At 50.3% G+C, this 20,983-nt stretch overlaps 1 protein-coding gene across 1 annotated transcript in view; it reads left to right on the top strand.

Moving 5' to 3' along the window:
• NRXN2 (neurexin 2) overlaps window positions 1-20,983 on the top strand; it is a 426,193-nt gene that overhangs the window by 128,402 nt on the left and 276,808 nt on the right. The window lies entirely within an intron of this gene.

Here is a 20,983-nt window from a genome sequence, read left to right as displayed (position 1 = left end):
TAGGCTGAAACATCTGGGACACAAGTTGCCCACCCCTGCTGTAAAGGAAGTGGAAGCAATATCGTTTCTCTTCCTACCCAGAGGCGTTTGAAGTGTCACTTTGTGCCGTGCCGTGCTGTGCCTTGCCTTTGCCTAGCTTTATAAAAAATGAATTGTCCACCTCATGTACTGATCTCATTGAAAGCATCTCACCACCAGCAGGGAATTGCGACACAGACCCTGTTTGTTGTGAATTTCATTTGATTTGGGTGGGGGCGGGATAATGATATGATTGATTGAACTAACTGGAGGTAATTTATTGAAGAAAAATTGATTTTGGAGCAAGATCTGGATCATCCCGGGGTAAATAAAGTGAACAAGAACTGGTTTGGGTGTCCTGTAGTGGATTGTAAATTGATTTAAGAATTGGGGGGGGGGAGTGATTTGGGTGGGAAATTATTTGGTTTGTCTTTGGTTTGTGAAATTTAAGTTCTAGTCATTATTTCCACTCTACGGTGAGATGTACTGTATTTCGCTTTAAATTGTAAGAATTATTTCTAAATTTGCATATGCAAATGCTATGCAAATTTGTGTCCTATTTCCCGCCCCCTCTTTTTGGGTGGTGCAATGTGGAACCGGTAGCCCCAGGTACAATCTTCAGTTCAGTATCTGATTTGGGTGGTGGAGGGGTGTCTTCATGGGCATTCCAGACCAGCTCCCACGATTCCGCAGATGGTGCACCTGTCTTCTGTTGCTTTGGCCAAGGTCAACCCACCTCCAACAGCAGTTTTGTGGTATGGGACAGGGGTGGGTGGCTATGCTTCAGGAGACCACTGAAGATCCCAGAGATTTGGAAGAGACCAATCTTCCTGTTCCCACCCACTATGGTCATGTCCCAAAGCCATCCTCCGGCTTCCCCCACCACTAGAACAGAGGCAGGGGGCAACCAGAGAGAGGCATTTCTTGGCCATGGTGCTCTGCCTGTGGACCAGTGAGTGCATAGCAACATTATGTGGTTTAGTCACTAGACAGCGCTGAACTTAGTTGTGTCTGGGTGGAGTCAGGAGTTTGCCGTGTCTGTACTGTTCTTGCCGGAGAGAGACAATAAAGTTCTTGTCTAGCTTCCTGACTTGAGTGTCCTCTAAGCCTTCCAGGACGTGGTGTCAGGAGTAAGGTGGCCAATCACACATCACCAAAGAGGAAATGTGTCACTAAAAAAGAGGACAGAAGAGGAGAATGATTTGCATGACATGTGCATATGCTGATTTATATCCATTGCAAATTAATGCATATAAATTAACTTTATGTGCACACTTAGATGCACATTTAAGAACATAAGGACATCAAAAGAGCCCTGCTAGATCAGACCAAGGGTCCATCTAGTCCAGCACTCTGTTCACACAGTGGCCAACCAGCTGTCAACCAGGAACCCGCCAGCAGGGCATGAGTGCAACAGCACCCTCCCGCCCATGTTCCCCAGCAACTGGCGTACGTAGGCTCACTGCCTCTGGTACTGGAGGTAGCACACAGCCATCAGGACCAGTAGCCATTTATAGCCTTCTCCAGGAGAAATCCTCAATTAGAAATCATTACTGTAATTTAAATAGAAATACATCTCACCCTAGTGAGGAAAACTGTGACCAGGTGAGCTGTGTGCCTACCTGTTCACTTGCTGTCCAGGAAATGTGGATGGCGAATTTCAAGGCCCTTGCTCAGCTCTCCCTTGTCAGAATTCTTTCTCTTTAAACTGGACTCAGACTAAACAGCCCTTCAAATAGAGGACTCTCCTCTGTAAAGTAGGACACCTGGCCACCCTAGCAGAAGTCCAATTTTAAGCCCACGAATTCCCAACAAGACAAAGATAAAGGCACAGTTTCCTGCATCAGAAGCCTTCCGCTTGAATAATCTTGCAGCATGGCCTGAATGGAAGGACGCATTGGCTTGCTTTTGCCCTGCCCCCAAACTCCACGAGGTCGAACTTGCAAAGGCACTCAGTGCTATGGGCAAAGATGCCAGCAATATATTTAATTTGTTCCCTTTCCTGAAGAGGATCAGAAGCACATCTACGTGTCGGTTGTGCCCATGTTTGATGTTTATTTCATGCTCAAGAAGAATGGGGTTGAAGAGGCCTTCTTCTGTCAAAGGGCTCAGGAATCTGGAGAAACTGTGGAGCTGTCTATGAGAGCCTTGTATGAACAGGCTGAATACCGTGAGTTTGCTGATTAAAAGGAAGCAGAACAATCTGTCTTAGAGATGGATTGGCGCTTTGAATTCTGGGCAACTTTCTGAAAGAAGGCAGCTAATAGAGGACACAACCCTTCAGAATGCCGAGTTGATCGAAACCCAGAACAGGATAGCAAACTCAACCTGGAAGCGGTGCCCTCCGCTCTAGAAGCAATCGCAGCAGCCATTTTGGGAATGGCACATTCACTGCTTTCATGCTTCTGCAAAAGCAGCATAAAAGAAAGCCCCCCTCCCCCCAAGCAGTACAGCCATGTCCAAAGCACTCTGCAGCAAAAAGACCCTCCTGTCCAGACTGCATATACAAGATGCGGAAAAGTTCCCAGCATTAGAGGGCAGTACTGTAGTGGCAAATTCAGAAGTAAGAACATCAGAAGAGCCCTGCGGGATCAGACCAAGGGTCCATCTAGTCCAGCATTCTGTTCCCACAGTGGCCGACCAGCTGTCGACCAGGAAGCCACAAGCAGGACACAAGCCCAACAACACCCTCCCGTCCATGTTCCCCAGCTCACTGCCTCTGATACTGGAGGTGGCACTTAGCCATCAAGACTAGTAGCCATTGATAGCCTTTTCCTCCAGGAATTTGTCTAACCCCCTCTTAAAGCCATCCACATGGGTGGCCATCACTACTTCCTGTAGTAGTGGATTCCACAGTTTGACCCTGTGCTGTGTGAACAAGTCCTTCCTTTGATCTGTCCTGACTCTCCCACCCATCAGCTTCATAGGATGATCCTATAGGGATCTAGTATTATGAGAGAGGGAGAAAAATGCCTCCCCCTCCACATTCTCCACACCATGCAGAATTTTGTAGACCTCTCTCAGGTCTCCCCAACCCTCCTTTTTTCCAAGCTGAACAATCCCAGCTGTTGTAACCTTCCCTCAGAGGGAGATGCTCCAGCCCCTTGATCATTTTAGTTGCCCTTTCCTGCCCTTTTTCCAGCTCTACAATATCCTTTTTTAGGTGTGGTGACCAGGACTGTAGACACTATTCCAGGTGTGGTCGCACCATAGATTTGGGCAGTACGATATTGGCAGGTTTACTCTCAATTCCTTTTCTAATTATGCCTAAGATGGAGTTTGCCTTTCTCACAGCAGCCGCACGCCGGGTTGACATCTTCACTGAGCTGTCCACCACAACCCCAAGATCTCTTTCCTGGTCGGTCACCGCTAGTGCAGGGTCCCTTCCTGAGAGTCACAGCCATGTAGGGATGTACGAAAGTTCCGCCATGGATCTCGGGGAGGCCGAATGCCAGCGCATTCGGCCCCCCGATATCAGTGGCGGAACGGCCCGCCACCCCCCCTGGACGGGACTTATCTTGGGCGGATCTTCCTGGCGGCGGCGGCTCCGGTCGCTTACTTTGTTTGGAGTATCTGGTCACCCTAATTCAGAATTATTAAAAGGTCCATTTGAAAAGAAAACACACACACACACACACACACACACACATAAAGTCATGTCCAGCAACTTGCTTGAGAATATTATTTGGTTAGTCCTTTTTAATTCAAGAAACGTGTAGTAATAATAATAATAATACCATAGTATATTTATTAATTATTGTTATGAAAGGCCATTGCAACCAGGTGTGAAGCAATGCACCATTAAAACAAATGGATCTTTGGTTCCGCAGTGACCCACAGCTCCTTTAAGGTTGCAGTGCTATACATACTTATTTGGGAGTAAATCCCATGGATCATCATGGTACTTACTTCTGAACAGACAAGTAGGATTGCCCAACAAGGCTACAAGCATAACTGCACTCACTAGGGGAGTAAACTGAAGTCCGAATCAGCCCCCCATCAGTAGCCACGGATGTAGGCAAAACGCGCTCGAGTGGTGGGTTAGGAACTTACATCTCGAGTTCAGCTGCATGGTCAGCATCACTTGCATGAGGAAGAAGGAAGAAGATAGGAAAGTAGAGGGAGGAGACAAGGAAAAGGCAGACGGACCTCTCAGAGATCCCTTCCCACCTTACTCAGGTACATACTAACCCTTCACGTTCAGACTAAATGACTCAAGGCCCTAGTCCTTCCAACATGAACTCCATTGAACACGTTGGGACTTACTTCTGAGTAAACAAGCCTAGGATCCTACTGTCAACCAGAAGGGTCGGATCCAACCCCAGGCCCCCTCCTGCGCCTTGAAGGACAAACTTGATGTGCAAACAAAGGGCAGGCGAAAAGGTTTCGCTGCATGGTGCTAAAGCATGATCCCCTGCTCACGTCTGCACATGAAGCCCACTAGAATCCCTCTCCCACACACAGCAAACCCCACGCATAAGCATGAGCGACAGACAATGGTGGCGGCAGTGCCTCCCCCCGCCTGCCGTGGCCAGCAGCAGCAGCAGCCCTGATGACAAGGGCAGCGGAGGAGAAGAGGACGGCAAACCTCACGCGGCCCGCCAGGCATGCAGGCGTGGGGTGAGGATGGGCAGCGGGGTGGGAAAAGGGGCAGGAAGCTGAGGGGCTGGCTGGGGCCAGTCGAGTGGTGCGGCGTGGCGGCTGCTCTGGGGGTGGAAGGCGGAGGAGCTGAGGGCTGAGGAGGAGAATAGGGGGCGCTGAGGAGAGGGAAGGTGGCTTTGGTCCTGCCCACCTCTTTTCTCCCTCATCCCCTGCTGAGGAGGGGAGCAGGTGACCTTGGGGCCGCAGAGCTCCCTCGGGCTCCCTCTCTCGCCGCCTTTGTCTGGCCGGCTCTGCGTGGTAGGCAAGAGGCTGCCGCCCGCCGCCCGCGCTCCCTCCCTCTGCTCCCTCCTCCTGCTGCTTCTGCCCCCGCAGCACCAGGAGACTGGGAGCCGGCTCCAATAAAAATACAGAAGCGAAGCCCCTGTGCGACCCGCCGGCACTACACCACTGTTAGAGGGCTTTGTCCAGCTAGGGGAGCACAGTGCAGGAAGTGAGCAGCAGAAGGGCATTTTGCCATCACGTGCCATGCCCAGATGGTGCAAGAAGCAACCAGCCTGGCCGGCAGCCATTTTTTCATAGGCCCCGTATTTGTACAGACACCGACCCTTCCAGGAAAACGAACTTAGCCATTTGTGGGACGATCATTAATTTCAAAGTAGATTCAGGAGCTGATGTCACAGTTCTTTCAAAGGAGACCTACACAGGGTTCCAGAACCACCGCCACCACCCACGGGAGACCGTACACGCTCTTGGATGCTTTACTACACAAACAAGCTACAAGGAGAAGCAGTTTGTGCTCACCATGTATGTCAGGGGTGCAGAACCGCCTGCAGACCTGGAGAGCCGCTGCTGCCAGTCAGTGTCAACAGTACTGGGCTAAATGGACCCAGAGTCTGACTTAGTAGAAGGCAGCTTCCTATGTAGCTTATTTTACTTTCCTTTTTTTATTTCGTGGCTGGGGAGACGGGGCGCTCCCCCCCTGCCCGAATGGGCGCCGCCATTTGCGTTCCTTGTTTGGGCAGGGGTAGTCTACGTAAAGATTTACGTAGATTACGGCGAAAATAAGGGCTACGTAAATCTTTACGTAGACTACCCCTGCCCAAACAAGGAACACAAATGGCGGCGCCCATGGGCGCCGCAATGCGTACACGCTTTTTTTTTTTTTCAAAGTCACCCGTGATAGGCTACGTAACGATTTACATAGCCTATCACGGCTGACTTTGAAAATCTAGCCGTGATAGGCTATGTAAATCGTTACGTAGCCTATCACGTGGTGTTTTTTTTTTTACTTTCCTTTTTTTATTTCGCGGCTGGGGAGACAGGGCGCTCCCCCCCTGCCCGAATTTCAGCAGTGAGGGATGGGGCGCCCCCCCCAGCCTGAATTTCGGCCGGGAGGGGCGGGGCGCCTCCCCGCCGCCAAGGACTTCAGGGGGAGAACCGAAGCGCCTCCCCCCCACCGCGAAGCAAGCTGCGGGACCAGGTAAGGGACTTTCGTCCATCCTTACTTTGCATGCAGAAGGTCATGGGTTCGATCCCTGGCATCTCCAGGTAGGGCTGGAAAGAATCCTGCCTGAAACCCTGGAGAGCCGCTGCTGCCAGTCAGTGTCGACAATACTGGGCTAGATGGACCCAGGGTCTGACTTGATATCAGGCAGCTTCCGATTCGATTGTCCCTATGATGAGGAGGATTGCAACTGTTGTTATTTTTGTAAACCACCCTGGAACCTTAGAATCATGGTGGGCTATAAATGTTTAAAGGCGCAATAAAGGCCTGTAATCAGAAGTGACGGCTGAAGGCTCGAGCCAACGCCGGAGGAAGCAGTCCTTGTCGAGTTGCCAGCAGAGCAGCACACAGTATGCGCAGTTCCTGTGCTCGGCGTGCGTGTTGGCAGCTGTCCTTGGTGGCCTTTTGTACGGAGGATGCAAGAGGCCGGTTCAGGCCCCCAAGAGCCAAATGTCAGGCAGGGGGCTGCTGCAGGGGACTGCAGATGGTGTGTGTGTGTGTGTGGGGGGGGCTTCTTGCCAAGACACCCGATTGGCCAACTCAGCCGATCTGAGCATAGGTGCTCTGCGTGTCACTCCGGCACAGCGGCTGGCTGGCTGGCTTGCTCACGGGCTGGTTGGAGGAAAGGCAGCCAGGGAAGAGGGAGGAAAAGAGGGGCGGGGGTGTGTGTTAGGGTTGGGTTGCACATTTTGCTATTTCACTGCTGCAGGCGCCGAGAAGGAGGATGGGGGGGGGGACACAGCAAACGTGTCCCATTTGAAATGTTCCGCTCCGCGCGCCCGCCTTGAGGTACGAACCTCGCGCCTGGGCCGGCGTCAGCTTGCATTGCCAAGCAGAGACAAAAACATATTCTTACGATAAAAGCGTCAAGCTCAGAGCAGGAAACGCATTCCGGGCTGCCGCCCTTCGGTGCTGGAAAGAGACAGAGAACGCCGCCCCCGGCCCTGGGTCAGAGGGAGCGGACTTCTGCCGCATCAGACCGTTGGTCCACCTCGCTGAGTAGTGTCTGTAGCAGGAGCGCAGAACTTCTTGCAGCCAGAGGGCCGGATAATACGTCAGAGAAGCTCTCGGGGGCTGCATTGCAGGGGCAGGCGGGGCCAAAGGCAAAAGGGGTGGAGCCAAAAATATCCGCAGATTTTTGCTTCAAGCTCTCCCTGCCAGGAACTCAGCCTTAGGAGAGGCGTTTCAGTCTTCTAGAATGGAGGAAAAGCTGCGCAAAACCTGGGAAATGGCTCAACAGTGGGCGGTTGGGGGGGTCATGGGAATGGAGTTGGCCATCTAAGGCATCCTGGGGAGCAAGATTGGACCACAGGAGGGTCAGATTTGGCCCCTGGACTGAGGTTCTGCACCCCTGTTCTATAGTGACCGGCAGCACCTCTCCAGGGTCTCCGTCAGGGCAGGGATGTTCGGATTGTGTCAATTTCGTCCCATCTGTGTTTCGCAGGTTGTCAGGCACCTTTTGTTCTGTCCTCCGCCCATCGATGGAATGGAGGGGGGGGGTAGTTTCCGAATTTCCACAAATTCACACATTACATAGCTGCAATCCTCACAGTAGCTGGAGGAGGAATGGATTTTCCCTGCAACAATATGTTGTTCCTCAGTTTCAGTGCAAAGTATTTTGGGGTGGATCCATCTTGAATGTGCAGTTAAGACCCACTAGGATTACCAAAGACCTGCTCCTGGCAGAGATAAAAACTGCTAGAACTGGTTTGTTGATATGGATTGACACAGCTGCCTGCAATTTTGGATTCTTGTTGAGGTTGTGGCTATGATCAGGGCCAGCGCCCAGGGTAGGCACGGTCAGGCACTTGCCAAGGGCCCACACCGCAGCAGGGGCCCCCTGACAAGAGCCCCCTGGAGTTGCTCCTCTTCTTCGCCAATGCAACCAGCTTTTTTTGCCTCCCTCTCACTCCGGCCCAGGCAATTGTGGTGGTGAGAAGAGGAGCAGCAGATGCCGCAGCCTGCTTGCTCAACGGCTCTCTGCCGGTCAAGCAAGCAAGTGGCGGCCGTGATGAGGAAGAGGAGGAGCAGCTGGGGACCATGGGAGGGAGAAGGTGACCCACTGAGGGAGGGGGCGCATGGTGGGTGCCTTGCCCAATGGCCCTCAAAAACCTGGAGGACTTTCAAGATAAGCACCTGCTCTTAAAAATTCACTACAGCATCACAGGCCAGCATCTGGTGCCCCATTGCAGGAGAGCCGGAGATATACCTCTTGAACCGCACTGTCCTGGTCCAGCACATGGCCTTTTCCATCCATTCAGCTTCACACATCTGCGGCCTTCCACCCCACCTTTCCTTTTCCTCCTTGCCATTTTCTCTCGTGCGCCATTTTCCTCCTGCAGCCGCCCTGGTTGCGTGCGCACATGTGTGTTTTATAAAAACGTAGCCAGGAAGGTCAGTCTTCGGGGCACGGATGGGATTTGGAGGGATGGCTGCCGCCCAAGGTCACTGAGCTGGGGAAGAGAAAACTGCTTACGGTAGCGCAAGGCTGGTTGGTTGGGAGCCAGCTGGAGAGAGGGCCTCGGGTTAGCAGTGAATTAATAGCATTCCCAACTCCAGCCGTGCTGGAACAGACCTGGGGACAATTTATCTCACGCCAGGACAGACCTCCCCCCACTCCCAGCACTGACCCAGCAGTTTTGAAGCTCGGGGTGGGGCGGAGAGAAGGAAGGAAATTCTATCTGAATGCCAGGCAGGGAGAGCTTCCTCTTCTGATGCACCAGGGTGGCAGGATCAGGGGTGGCGTGTTGGTTCGTGTGGGTGGGGCAGTGCCGATCTGGATTGGGCAGCATGCGCTTAAAAGGGGAGAGTAAGAGAGAGATGAAAAGAGAGTATAAAATAGTGTGTGGGTGTGTAAAAAAAAAGGGGGCCCCCACTTTGCAGTGTTTGCACTAATGATCTTGGAGTGACTTGCCTTTTCTTCTCTTCTCTGTGTAATGGGGGTTGTTCCTGGAACAAAACAGTCTGGCTCCAAAGGAGTGCTTCTGTGTTGCTGTATGGAGTGCTCCCTCACCCCATGTGGAGGGCTATGTGGAGCGGAGCGCTCCCCCGCCCCATCCTCTGCTTTGCTTGCATGATCTCAAATTTAATCAGCCTCAGTTTCCCTTTTCCGTAAAATGGGTTGCTGCTGTGGATACCCGTGAACTGCTGGCTCAAGCCTATCAGTACTTGCTCTGCACCCCAACAGTCCCAATAAGCACCAGCTGCCACTAGGCAGAAACCCTCTGCCAATGGCTCGCTTCCTTGCAAGGGGCATCCAGATGGCCAACTCCACCGTGGACAGGGCAGGCCCTTCCTTTAGGCAGACCGAAGCAGCTGTCTCAGGTGGTGGATGTGTGTGTGTGTGGGGGGGCAGCCACAGCCCCCTGGCTGTTTTTCTGGCTGTCCCTGTCTGTGGGGAGACACAGCGGTGCATGAGAGACATCCTCTCTCGGACCCCCTTGAACATAGCCTGTGATGGAGGTCGCTATCCCATCGCCAGTGTTGAAGTAAGATTCAATGGCCAATTCAGTCAGCTTCTGTACATGGACTGGGCAAGGGGCCCATCTTGTCTTTTGCCTCAGGCAGCAAAATTTCTTCGGTGGGTGTTACTGCTGAGCATTGAAGGCAGCTGCAGCATAGAACCAAAGGGGTTCTATGGGTCATAAGCGGCGTGTTTGAGCCCTACCCTGGAACTACGCCTAAAGAAGGGAGTGCCTCTGGAAATAGCCCACATGCCTTCCTCTCCCCATAAAACAGCCATAACCCCAGACAGTGTGGAGTAAAGAGCAGAGCTTCAGGGCTGCCACATATGACTATGGGGGCAGTTTGATCTTCCCTGACGCGCCTCTTTTTCAAAATCAGTCGTATTGTGATTGCATCAAACCAGTATTGAAAGATCTTCACAGGTTACCAGTTGTTTTCCAGGCTCAATGCAAGGTATTGGTGTTAAACTTTAACGCTCTAAACAGCTTAGGGCAGGGTTCTCCTATGCTGCTCCCACGGGCACCTCCAATGGCACCCATGAATGAGTCCCCAAAGTGGTGCCTGCGGGCGCCTAAAAAAAATAATTTTGAAAAATTCCCCCATTTTTTAAATATTAATGTATGGATTTGTATGAAATTGATACAACTTTCTAGCAGTTCTTCATAGGCTTCAGCAAAAGTGGACCAAATATCCAGATAAGAATCCATTCAAAGGTGGCATCTATATGCCACCTGTTCAAACATTGAAAGCATTGTAAGGTCCTCAGTCCATTGCGTTATAGTGGATGAGTGTTTATCCTTCCCATGTTGTCATATCAGTCTTTTAGCTATCAAAAGGGTGCAGAGAATCCATTACGCTGCTCGTTTGTTAATTTCCATGAAGCCGAGAAATCATTTAAAAGAGCGTGTACATCAGTGAATATTAAAGACTGTTCCGGTACAAAATTTATCTGTGTAATAACCTCCCCGCTAAAAGAAGCAACTACTGGACATCACCAAAACATATCTTTAAAAGAAGCATTAGGAGCATTGCATCGCTGGCAATTAGCTGAATTAGACAATCCCTTATTAAAGAGATGTCGCGGTGTCCAAGAGACATGAAGTAAACATTTTTGCTGAGTAAGACGCAGCCTAAGATCTATAGATGCACCAGGTCAACGCCAAAGTGGCAATCCACTGATTAGACATCTTGTGGTGGTGCCCACAGCGGTGTCTCAAATTCCCCAGTGTGCCCACAGATCCAAAAAGATTGGGGACCCATGGCTTAGGGCGAGGGTGGAAAGCCTCGGGCTTGCCTATAAAGCCTTTATAAATTCAAATTCAGTCTCCCCTTTCTTAATCAGGGTTTTAAAGGAACAAGAAGGGACAACTTCTGTTATTTCATTTATTCCCCACCTGGTGCCCTCCAGAAGTGTTGAACCTCAACTCCCATAATTCCCAGCCAGCGCAGCACATCTGGAGACCACCAGGTGGGAAAGCTATTCTGTAGCACTGAATTCTACTGCTCTGCAATTTGTCATGTAGAAATCTTCTTCATGTTTTCCTTCTAGCATTTCTGACCCAGGTTTTATTTAGGACTCTGACTCTCTCCCTCTCCGTCCCTCTCTCTCTCCCTCCACAAGCTAGGCCTGTGGAAGAAGCCATAAAATATTCTGGCAGGCTTCAGTTTAAGTACTTGTTTGATACTAAGGTTGTTGTAATAAAACTGCTCTCTGCTTAGGTCACTTTTGTTATATGTGCATTTTCCTGGGTCCCTGAAGGATCCTACAGGGAGCATTTTCACTCTGCAAAGCGTCGTTCACTGTGCCACAGCAGAGTCCGTGCTGTAGTGGTAAATTTGGAAGCACAAATGCTCGTCATGACACGCCCCATAGCCACACCCCAAAAGAGAGCCCAAAAATTCAGGCAGGCCATATCAAACCGGTTCTAGCAGTTTTCAGCTCCACCAGGAGCAGGTCTTTGGTAAAGTGAATGGGTTTGAATTGTCCATTAAAGACCAAACCACCCCGAAATACTTTGCATTAAGACAGCAAACAATATACTGTTGCTGGGAATATACATTTCCTCCCATTGCAGCTAAGGACTGCAGCGAAGATCAGAGGGAACTGGGAAGTCTAAGGGGGGTGGCAGATGACATCAGCGTCCCTGCTAATGAAGAACTGCCAGGGCTGCGTTCCTGTGAGCCCCGGCTCTGCCACACCACTAAACGTGGTCATGTTTATATCCAGTAAGACAGAAATGTTGTAATGTTAAAGACATTTAAAAAGAAAAGAAAACCCTACCCCTGGAAACTCTTGGGTTATTTTCCATGAGCCCATGTTATGCTATTCAGGTATGAGGGCAGCAAAAGACTTTGAAATGGCAATGCAAGAATAAAAACAGAGAGAGAGAGAGAGAGAAGTGAAAGAAAAGAGGGAGAGAGAGAGCATAGGAAGGAGAGAGAGAAGATGAGAGGGAGGAGAGAGGGGGAGATATAGAGAGTGAGAGAGAGAAAAGTGGAGAGTGGATGAAAGAAAAGTGGGGGGGAGAAAAGGGGAGGGAGATAAAGGGAGAGCAAGAGAGACAGGGAACAAGGAGGAGAGAAAGAGAAGGGGAGTGAGGCAGTGAAAGAAAGGGGGGAGAGAATAGGAAGCAGAGAGAAGGGGAGAGAGAGTAAAAGCAAAGAAGGGAGAGAGAGACTAGGCAGGAGAGAGAGAAGGGGATGAGAAGGGATCTTGGAGGACATCTAGTCCAACCCTTTCTCCAAGATAACTGCATAGGATTGCACTGGTCATAATAAAGTGGGCATTAGGTTATGTTTGAGGTCTCCAACTGGGTGCCCATGGATACTAATGTGCCCAATGGGCACCTTTCTGGGCTCCCTGCCCCTCCTGATTTAAAAAAAAAAAAATTAAAAAATGGACTTGGAGGCTGGCCGGGTGCAAGGCAAAGTGCTGCACCATCTAGCACCATCTCAAGGTCCAAGGATGCCTCTGCACCCCAGAAAAAAAGGAAAGAGATGCTCTCGGGGTGGTAGGATGGCTAGAGGGGTGGAAGGCAAGAGTGGTGTTTGCCTGTTCTTTGTGTCTGGGGCTTGTGTGTTACTTGGTTGGTTAGTTGGTTGGTTTTGGCATAATGTATGTTTTGCCTGGTTTGTGTGTGTGTGTGTCCTTCTCTGAGCATCACCAGTTTGCCTTCTGTGAAATGGGTATTTTGTTGTGCTTTGCAGGAACAAATATGTGTTTTGGTACTCGGGACTCAGATCCCACCTCTGCCATGTGCACAAGTTTCATAGCCAAGTTATTTATCTCTGAGCCACATCAGCTTGTCTTCTGTGAAATGGGTGTTGCAGAGGAAACTTTGAGCTCAGAAGTGTGGCTTTGAGTTTTGCACCTCACACCTCCCCTCTGCCTTGTCCTTAGGTTTTTGGCCAAGTTCCTTCATTATAGCCTCACCAGTTTGACTTCTAGGGAACGAGTGTTTTTTGACTGGTCATGCCCAACATGGCAGCCATTTTCAGAATGGGCAGCATCCCCGGTGGCAGCCATTTTGTGAGAGTGCCCATGACACTTTCTCAAAATTCCAAATGTGCCCTCTGACCAGAAAAGTTTGGGGGTGTTAGGTACTGCTGCTGATGTCCCTGCATGTACACCCTGTCATGGAAAGCTCTCTAACTTCAAAAATGATCACCATATCGTGGCTGCAACCTAATGACTCGAAAGCTTCGGCTAATGCAGAATGCGGCTGCCAGATTTGGAACCAGTATGGCCAGGTGGAACCGCCTTGCACCGTTCAGGTAGGAGCTGCATTGGCTGCCTGTTTGCTTCCAAGCTGTTTGCTTCCTAGGCTGTTTAGGGCTTCCAAGGTACTGGTGCTGACCTTGAAAGCCCTAAACAACCTAGGACTGAATATCTGAAGCCTCTCCCTGTATCAGCCTGCCCGGGTCATAAGACCACCAGGATAGAGTCTTGTCCAAGTACCTCACACAAGAGCTGCCTTCCTTGTTGTCGCACACCCACCCATGGACATCGCAGCCTTCTCAGCACCGGGCATTTGAACTGGTTGATAAGATCTGTCCTGTTTGCTGTATTTACTGCTCTTTCCGGTCTTACGGTGATGATGTTGTCTTATTGGTTTTATTGTATATTGTATGCAGGGCTGGCGTCAAGGTAGGCATGTTTGGGCACTTGCCAAGGGCCCACACCCCAGCAGGGGCCCACTGACAACAGCCCCCTGGACTTGCTCCTCCTCTTCCCCCTTGCAGCCTGCTTGATCACGTGCCTCTCTCTCTGGCCCAGACAACGGTGGTGGTGAGGAGGAGGAGCGGGAGATGCCACAGCCTCCTTGCTCCCTGTCTCTCTCTGCCTCTCAAGCAAGCAAGCACCAGCCATGATGAGGAAGAGGAGGAGGAGCGAGAGCAGCTGGGGACCATGGCGGGGAGAAGGCGGACCCACTGAGGGAGGGGCCCCACAGAGGGCGTCTTGCCCAAGGACCCTGGAAAACCTGGAGCCGGCCCTGATCGTATGATAACGTTCATTATATTCGCGTGCACCATCCTACTGTCTGCAAGGAGAAATGGCGGTTCAGACATCGTTTTAATAAACCGATAAAAGAATGCCGAGCCAAACGGCCGTGCAAAGGGTGATGGCCCTTTCAGACTGCATGAACACTTTCCATTTCAGTGTTGCAGACTGCTGGAAGCTAGCCTGAACAGTGAGGGGACTGAAGAGCGGAAGTGGAAAACTTCAAATCCAGCTCAGCTGCATGCTGCTGCCTCCACCCCGCCCCCCTCGGCACTGTTTTGCATCTGGAATATCCGCGAGCTCCAATTAGCAAAAATAAAACCATTGGCCTGTCTCTCCCCCCCCCCCCCCGCATGCACACACACACCATCCCAAATGCAAGTCAGAGCAGAAGAACATTGGAACATCAGGAAAGCCCTGCTGGATCAGACCGAGGGTCCATCTAGTCCAGCATTCTGTTCACGCAGCGGCCAACCAGCCACCCACGGGAAACCCACAGGCAGGGCATGAGCACAACAGCACCCTCCCACCCATGTCCCCCAGCGGCTTGTGTACATAGGCTCACTGCCTCTGGTACTGGAGGTAGCACATTGCCATCAGGGCTAGTAGCCACTGATAGCCTTCTCCTCCAGGAATTTGTCCAACCCCCTTTTAAAGCCATCCAAATGGGTGGCCATCACTACTTCTTGTGGTAGCAAATTCCATAGTTTAACTCTGCGCTGTGTCAACTCTGTGTGAAGATGGCCTTCCTTTTAGAAGTACTTTCTGCATTGCCACACCGTTCAGATTTGTGCTCCTCTGATGTCTGACACTGACATGACCTGCCATACCCCTTGGGCTTCCCTGTTCCTTCTGAGCTTAGCTGCAATCCTCACAGTAGTTGTGGGGGGAGTGAAGTTTCCCAGCGACAATATATTGTTCCTTGTTGTAATGCAAAGTCTTTTGGGGTGGCTTGGTCTTGAATGGGCAATTCAGACCCAATAGCTTCATGAAAGCCCAGCTCCTGGTGGAGGTGAAAACTGCTAGAACTGGTTTGCTGTTATGGACTAACACAGCAATTTGGGGCTGTCCTTGGGGGCGTGGCTATGGAGACTGTCATGATGAGTGCCTGCACTTCCAAACTGACCACTACACCACTGGTAGAAGGGCACCTCTCTGTGACCACACCAGGTTCTCCAGGCCTACCGGAGACAATACCTGAAGAACAAAGTTCCTCAGTTGGCCATGCCTCCTTCCACTGGCCACACCCCTTTCCCTTGAACACGCTGTTTGTGCTCATCATGCAAGCAATTGGCTAAAGGTGCAATCCTGTGCATGTTAAAACAGCACGTTAAGCTGGCTGGCTTGGGAATGCTGGGAATCGTAGGACCTTTTTCTGCCGAAACATGCCTAGGACTGTGCCCTAAATCATTTCTGTTAGAGAGAAAGGAAGGGCCTCTCTCCGGGAGCTCTCACCATATCGTCCTCTGTGAATCGCAGAGCAGGGGGGTGCGGAATGCAGAGTTAGAGGATCCCCAACATACGGTTTGCCATGCTCTTCTTGAAGACCTCCAGTGAGGGAGAGCCCACCACCCCTCTAGGTTGTTGGCTCCTTTGCCAAACTGCTGTTACCACTGAGAAATTTCTCCCACGGTTCAGCCAAAATCTACCCTGCTGTAACCTAATCCCATTTGATCAGGGGTCTCCAAATTTGGGGGGGCACATATGGGATTTTGAGAGCGTCGTGAGTGCTTTTACAAAATGGCTGCCATGGGGTGCCTCACCCATTCCTAATACAGTTTTTCTAATTTTTTTTATTGTGTTTCATTTTTTTAAAAAAAACATACACAAAATCTTAAGAAATAAAGAGAAAATCAGGAAGGGCAGGGAGCTTGGTGGGAGCCAAAAGAGGTTGGAGACCCACATTAGATCTACTCCTGCCCTCTGGGGCAGCAGAGAACAGGTTTTTGCCCTCTTTGATGTGACAGCCCTTCAGGGATTTGAAGAGCGCTGTTGCGTCCCCTCTCAGCCTTCTCTTCTCTAGGCTAAACATACCCAGATCTTTCTACCTTTTCACATAGATCTTGTTTTCTATACCACTGGCCGTCTTCTCTGACCTCCTCTGAATCTGGTCCAATCCATCTAGAACGTTTTAAGAATTTGGCTCCGAGAACTGGACACAGTATTCTCCTGAAGAGGTCAGGCTAGTGAAGAGTAAAATGGAATTATTACTTCCCATGACTTGGAAAGTGAGGGCTTTTGTGGAGTCCTGTTTGTGTCAAAGTGACCTTTCACTAGGGTTTCTTTTATTTATTATTTATGTTGTTTTTTAATGTCTGTACCTCTCCTTCAACACCAAAGGTGATCCCAGGGCAGTGTACCTAAAATTATAAAACAAATATGGTATAACGAAACCATCAAAAAACATCGAATAAAAGAAAGAGCCAATCAATCTAACATCAATTTAGATTGAATTAAATTCAGCATTAAATGTGGATTTCAGCCTCCTCCTCAAAACACTGGGGCAAGCAGGAACATTTTCATTTGGCATTAAAAAGAATTGTCAACACTGAAGTTCCCATTTGAATAACTTTTCTAGTAATTGGGGTACCTTGAACAAGGGATGTCGGAGAAATTCGGTTGCGGGGTGGAGTTTGATGAGTTTTCCTAGATTTGTCTCCCGGGACTTTGTTCCAGTTCACGCTACAGCGCCCAACTCGGTCTGCAGCGAGTTGGGCCAGTTCGTGGGTTTTCCAGGCATTGTACACATTTTCCCCGCAATTCACACAAAATTAATAATTTGCACAAATTATGGCTGAATTTGTGCAGATTAGAGACAAAGGTATGCAAATTGCTCAGAAATGTGTGCAAATGGTAGACGCTGCGAAAAAATGCACAAAAAAAGTTTGGGGGAAAGCTTGCAGCTTGGCTCGCAAACACAAATTGAGTCGTACAAGTCGCAGAACTCCGTGGAGTCAAAGAAGTACCAGATTTCCCAGTGACAGACATCCTTCTCTTGAACTACCAGTGTACCAAATATTATGGAAGGACTTTAATCATTCCTGGGTATGCTCTGAATCCCCTGTTCTGGATGTGTGATGTACAAATGTCCTATTTTAAGGGTTTTTTTCCCTACTAAGTAGGGTGCTTTAGACTATAGATTAGACTACGTATTGGGGCAAATTTGTATTTGCTCAGCTCCACATTTTTTTACTCTTTCTCCCTCCTTCCCCATACTCTGCAGTAGGCCAGACGGTGCTTTTTTTTAGACTGCAAGCTCCTTTGAAGGAGAGGCTGTCTGGGTTCTTTTCTTTTTTGCTTATGTAACTCTGAAAAGCATGATGCTGTATAAATAATAAATAATAGCATTATTTAGTACGAATTAAATTCAATTAAATTGTACCAATCCAGCATTCCGGGTCAGGATGGAGTGCCATAACATTTGGATACACCTCTGAGTGAGTAAATAAAGCCACAGTATTGAGAAAAATCTGTAGCACTTCTAGTGTGCAGACTGCTTTGCTGTCTCTAATTTGGCCTGGTTGCTCACAACAACCCTGCGAGGTAGGTCATTATGAATTCCTTTTTGCAAACAAGGAGCAAAGATCAAGGCTGAGCAAACTGCCCTGTGATATGAACCTGTGCTTGAGGCAGGAACCTAACCTGGGGCTCCCAGTTCTAAACATACAGCACTTGGACATCTTAAGCGTACCACCAGTGAAGTGTGCAAAGATTAAGAGCAGTTACATTGGCAAGCTCACCCCATTCCAAATGCAAACTGTCAAATATGTGCGGGGAAGGTGATAGAGCACCCACCCTGGGGGTGCACATCGTAGCTTTGCATGCGCTTATACACGTGCGCATCCACATCTTCATGCACACCCCCAGAGGGGCCAGCTGTCCTTCCTGGTTTCAGCGTCAACCCTCTACTGGCAGCCTGTAGCTTGGGCCATGTTTTAATGCAGCAACAATTTGAAGAATGAGATAAGAACCTGGCTCTTCCCCCTCCCCCCTAAATTGGATTGACTTTGGCCTGCAGCCCCTACCTCCTCCCCATCCCCCCCCCCGACGCTCTCTCCCCCATTTACTCTTTTTCTTCCCAAAAGGACTTTGGCTGGACTGCAGGAGCAAATGGATTTCACTGACATGATGATTGTGGGGGTGAAAGCAGAGGAAAAGACAGCAAAATTTGTTTCCCAGATGCCAAAGGATGGCAAGTTAATTGGCAGGTTTCACATGGACAGGGACGTTTTGCTGTGCAGAGCCGTATCATCTGTGCGTATATTGGGGCCTGCAGGGGTGGGGGGGAGAGTGTCACTCAGTCTGGAAGCAGGGAAATATCCATTCTGGTCACAGCAAGCAGAACCAGTTCCTTTCCCCTTCCTTCAGTTCCCGTGTTTAGGGATTCAACCAGTGCTGGCTCCAGGTGTTGGAGGGGTCCTTGAGGAAGACCCCCTCCATGAGCCTCTCCCGCCATGAAGTCCACCTTCTCACCGCTGTGGTCCCCAGCCGCTCCTGCCCCTCCTCATCGTCGCTGCCGCTTGCTTGGTTGGCAGGCAGAGAGCCAGGGAGCAAGTGGGCCATGGCATCTGCTGCTGCTCCTTCTCACCCAGGGCCGGCCCTTCCATTAGGCCGAGTGAAGCAACCGCCTCAGGCGGCAGATGCAGGGGGCAGCCCCCGCAGCCCCCTGGCTGTTGTCACGAACTCTCTGGCTGTCTCTGTCTGTGGGAAGACAGAGCGGTGTATGAGAGACAACCTGTCTTGGGCCCCCTGAACATAGCCTGTGATGGAGGTCGCTATCCCATCGCCAGTACTGAAGTAAGATTCAATGGCCAATTCAGTCAGCTTCTGTACATGGACTGAGCAAGGGGTCCATCTTGTCTTTTGCCTCAGGCAGCAACATTTCTTTGGCCAGCCCTGTTCCCACCACCGCCGTTGCCTGGGCCAGAGCAAGAGGCAGGTGAGCAGGTCGCAATGGGGAAGAGGAGGAGCAACTCCAGGGGACTCTTGTCAGGGCCCCCCGCTTGGGTGTGGGCCCTTGGCAGGTGCCCGGCCGTGCCTACCTTTGTCACTGGCTTTGCCTTCTCCCCAGGTTGTGATTCAGGCTGTTTGAATTGACTCGGCCTCTAGAAAGAGAGACAAGTGGTTAGAAATGAGGGATGGGACGGGGATCCTGAATGGTATGCTTAGCTGTTGGCCTGGCTGGATTTAGGGACTGGGGCGGTGGGTGTAGGAGAGGGACATGTCTGATCCTTTGAGTCTGACTCTTGTGTGAAATTAAGTTTGTTTGGGAGAGGGGGAATCACAAAACTCTTAACTCAAAGGCATGCCATCCAATATTAATGTTCTTTATTATGGTTGTGGCTGGATTCGAGGGGTTTTGTTTCCTAAATGTCTGTGTCACTTGGGGGAAAGGATGGGGAGCTACTTGTGAACACTAAAACAGACGTGACGATAATCACACAACTGGCCATTTACAGGGTTGTTGGATTTTTGGAAAGGAAGTTAATATTAGTCCTATACTGGAGGGGAGGGAGCTGCTGCACGACCACAGCAGGGAGGAGAGGAGATTTAGTTTTTTGCCTGGGCTGTGGTCCCTGTCCAGATCAGGGCTTCCCTCCACTGTTATTTATTTTAAAACTTCAAGCAGTGGGGGCTGGTGGCTTGGATTTCACTGGGGCTGTGATTCCATTCTCCCACCAAAATAGGTTCAGCACCTTGGGTAGTTCCATTAGAGTTCTGGCTGGTTCTGACTGCAACCCAGAATGGAAGCATAGCCCCACCAAAATCGGAGCCACCAGCCTCCACTGACTCCAAGCCTAGGGTCCCAAACCCCTCCCCCTGGCCACACCCTCTTCCCCCTGACTGCTGATAGTTTGGTGGTTTCCTAGGTTTGTGCCCCCTCCCCATTCAAAAAACTTAGTTACTGGTGGTAGTAAGAGCTTTAAGCCAAAATTTGCTGGTATTTTGGCCATGCCCCTTTTGCATTTAGCCCCTCCCACTACTGGAATGTGGCCCCCAAGGGCTTCTCTGGAACGGAATTTGGCCCTGGGCAGAAAGTGGTTCCCCACCCCTGCTTTAAAACATGCACCAATGCACAACCATGGGAGAGTGGTGTACCGGGTAGAGTACTGGATTCAAAGAGACCCAGGTTCGAATTCCTCATCAGCCATAATGGGTGCTACTGGGTTAGCATAGGCCAGTCTCTCTGTTTCTTCACCTAGCCTACCTCACAGGGTTGTTGTGAGGATAGGATGCAGGGTGGAGAGAAGATTAATGTCCTAGTGCTGTGCCAGTAATTTCTCCCACTTTTTTTTCGACCATTCTCATTCAGCTGGATAGAAAAGAGATGGCTTTCGGAAAGAAATTCAAAGGCGGAGAAATTCTCATGGGTTGGATTTGGGGTTCTTGTGCTTACCTTACTTATGAGGTGGCTGAGGAGTGTGCATGAGTGACGTGTCTGTCATCGTACAGTCATCTCTGCAGCAGCCTGTAGCCTCCTCGGCTTCCCACACTTCACGTTAAAGCTGTCATGAGGAAGACATCGTGAGGAAATTCCTTCCAAGGGGCTTTTTCAGTTCAGGAAGTGCAGGTGGCCGGGGAGGTTGCAGAGCAGTGGAAAGATGTGCAACACAGAGAGGAACCAATTCCCTAGGGAGGTGGTGGGCTCTCCCACACTGGAGGCGTTCGAGGCTGGACAGCCACTGTCAGGGATGCTCTGACTTGGATTCCTGCATTGAGCAGGGGGCTGGACCCGATGGCCTTGTAGGCCCCTTCCAACCCTACTATTCTATGATTCTGTGATTCTAGGAAGCACCCTCGGCACCCTTGGCCACCTCGCAGTGATTAGGCAAGCTCAAAAACACCAGCAAAAGAAATTCAAAATTCTGCCTCGGAAGAGTGGACGCCTCAGC

The sequence above is a fragment of the Heloderma suspectum genome, chromosome 17 (assembly GCF_057233095.1).
Source record: "Heloderma suspectum isolate Gila_16-S chromosome 17, 16-S_ref, whole genome shotgun sequence".
NCBI classification, from domain to species: domain Eukaryota; kingdom Metazoa; phylum Chordata; class Lepidosauria; order Squamata; family Helodermatidae; genus Heloderma; species Heloderma suspectum.
This window is presented reverse-complemented; position numbering and strand designations above follow the sequence as displayed.